At 34.8% G+C, this 2,762-nt stretch overlaps 1 pseudogene; it reads left to right on the top strand.

Annotated features, from left to right (window-relative positions):
• The first annotated feature begins 2,032 nt into the window (after positions 1-2,032).
• LOC114208533 (U6 spliceosomal RNA) lies at positions 2,033-2,132 on the top strand (annotated as a pseudogene).
• Positions 2,133-2,762: the final 630 nt, after the last annotated feature.

The raw sequence follows: 2,762 nt of genomic DNA, 5'->3' as shown, positions 1-2,762 counted from the left end.
AAACTATTACTGTTGCAGCTGAAATTTTTACAAGGAAACCACTAATGGAATTTAAGTACTTCATTGGAGTAGTACACCTAGCACATGTTGCTAACAAAGATCTTCATGTTCTCTGTGCCAAGGCTGAAGATGGTCTCTCCTAGCCTTACTGCAGGGCACCAAATGCTCAAAGATGATGTCTCAAAGTGCCTAACTTATACAGGGGCATTGATGAAAATAGAGCAGAAGAGGGACAAAAAAAAAAAAAAGAACAACCAGATGTCCCTACTTAGGTTCTTCCTTCTTTTGCCGTGTATGCTTTCTAAAATGTCCTGGTTCCAGCTCAAATTAAATCACATGAAATTTTGTTTGAAGATTATTTTGTGTGCTACTTGAGAAATGATAATGTTTCATGAATGTTTTTATGTTATCTACAATAGCCCTTGCACCTCATCTGTCCCAAGGACCTCATGGAAAATAATTTGAGAACAAACCAAAGTACTTTAGCACCTTAATCATTTAGCACTCGGTTGATAACAGAAAGGGCAGGGATGGATGACTGCAGTCACCCTGTCATTTTGGAGGGGAAACATCTCAGAAGAGAGTAAACATGATAGACTTTTTATCTTGATAACTAAAGGCATCATTTCCTTGTAATCCTTGGCTATTGGAGAATGAAAGACCTAATATGACTGTAGGAAGAGAAGATTTTTATATTAGCAGCAGAAATAGTTTAACATTTTAGCAATATGAAATGTACAAAGTACATAAGCAGATATAATCTCTTTTGATCTAACTCCCTGAGAGGCAGGTAGCTGTGTATCCTTGGAAAAGTTGCTTGTTCTTTTTTTTTTTTAAGATTTTATTTATTCATGAGAGACACAGAGAGAGAGAGAGAGAGAGAGGCAGAGGGAGAAGCAGGCTCCCAAGGAGCAGGGAGCCCGATGCGGAACCCGATTCCAGGACTCTGGGATCCTGACCTGAGCCGAAGGCAGACGTTTAACCATCTGAGCCACCCAGGCGCCCCAGTTGCTTGTTCTTTCTTAAACATTAGCTTTCTCAATTGTAAAATGAGAAAAACAATGATTCTCCTTAGGCAAGTTACTTAACCCCTCTGTTCCTCAGTTTCTTCATTTGTAACATGAAATGATAGGATGAGGTTGAAATATAATTCTGCTGATATTCAACTGTTTTTTCACCTATAGAAATGGCAGTTTCTTATGCTTCAACCTAATATTTGTAGTGTTGTTGTGAAGATGAATACACTTAAAACAGGACCAAGATCTTAGTACACACATTTTATAAATATGATCTCAATTCATTCTTATAATAGCCCTATGACAGATAATTGGGTTCCACCTTTGGATATAAATTTATGTGGAAAAAAAATATACTATTGATGGATTTATAAAGGGGGGGATGTAGCTTTACAGCAAATACCACTGCAACCTAACACTTTGTCCTGTGCTTTCTAGGCTGCTCAGTGTGTGTATATTGTATCAGCCAGCTAACAAGGTCTCTGAGCTGCTTTCCCCTTCCATCCAAATTTGCCATCCACTGAATACTTCACTAGTTTTGTAGTTGAGGTTTTAACAAATACTCATGTGACTTTGTTTCGCTTATAAAATGGCTAAGGCCAAAAAAATGAGTATTCTTTTTTTTAAGATTTTATTTATTTATTGACAGAGACACAGCGAGGGAGAGAACATAAGCAGGGGGAGTGGGAGAGGGAGAAGCAGGCTTCCCGCTGAGCAGGATCCCAGGACCCTGGGACCATGACCTGAGCCAAAGGCAGATGTTTAATGACTGAGCCACCCAGGCGCCCCAAAAATGATTATTCTTAGGCTCATCAATTTAGATAGGGGTGTAAAAGCATGTCAGTATGTCAGAAGAAATTTTTTAGTGGATTCAAGTACTGCTTGGTTAAAAAAATAAAGTAAATTATAATATAATGCACAGGAAGAAATAAAATCAAAGTTCAGAGTTATTTGTTTGTATGTTCTGACTATTTTGTGGAAAGTTTTTCCATTTTGGTTTTGATTTTGAAAATACCGATCATAGAACATATACTAAAATTGGAATGATACAGAGACAATTAGCATGGCCTCTGCACAAAGGATGCCATGCAAATTTGTGAAGTGTTCCATATAAAAAAATAAAAATAAAATAAATAAAATAAAATACCAATTGTAAGGTCCTTGCCAGTGAACATTGCGCCTTTGCAAATATGTGTATATAATATGTATACTAAATTGGTACACATTAAAAAGGAATAATTCATTAAAATTGAAAATATAGGATGCTAAATATTATGGAGGCAAAATGAGTAAAAGAAATACATTTTTGAAACTGTTTCATCTGTATTTTATAAAATGCCTTTGAAATGAATTAGGAAAATCACATGCATATTTTGTAAAGTATTCTCTACTGTGAATAAATGTACTATATAAAAGCCAAGGTATTATTGTGGTTAACAAAACTTATTGGATTCTTTTTTTCAATAATTTAAATAATACAATAGTTATTTTGGGTCTCCTTCTCTCTGAGAATGAGTAAACTAATTCAACCTTGTACATTATTATTATTTATTTGAGAAATAATATAGAATGTATCAGGATTTTTTCCATAAAATGTATTTTTGCACATACGCAAAGTCTAAATGATTGAGATGTAGACGTCTTTTGTGAACTCTATGAAAAAAATAAAGATCAAAAGAGAAATGTAATGTAGCTATTTCTCCTATCCTTATTTTTTCTCAAATATAATCATTTGAGAGGATTATT

This window comes from Eumetopias jubatus, unplaced genomic scaffold, assembly GCF_037043125.1.
Source record: "Eumetopias jubatus isolate StellerSeaLion01/CBP00866 unplaced genomic scaffold, mEumJub1_p1.0 scaffold_4, whole genome shotgun sequence".
In the NCBI taxonomy this organism is placed as follows: domain Eukaryota; kingdom Metazoa; phylum Chordata; class Mammalia; order Carnivora; family Otariidae; genus Eumetopias; species Eumetopias jubatus.
The sequence above is the reverse complement of the archived record's forward strand: the minus strand, read 5'-3'. Positions and strand labels throughout refer to the sequence as shown.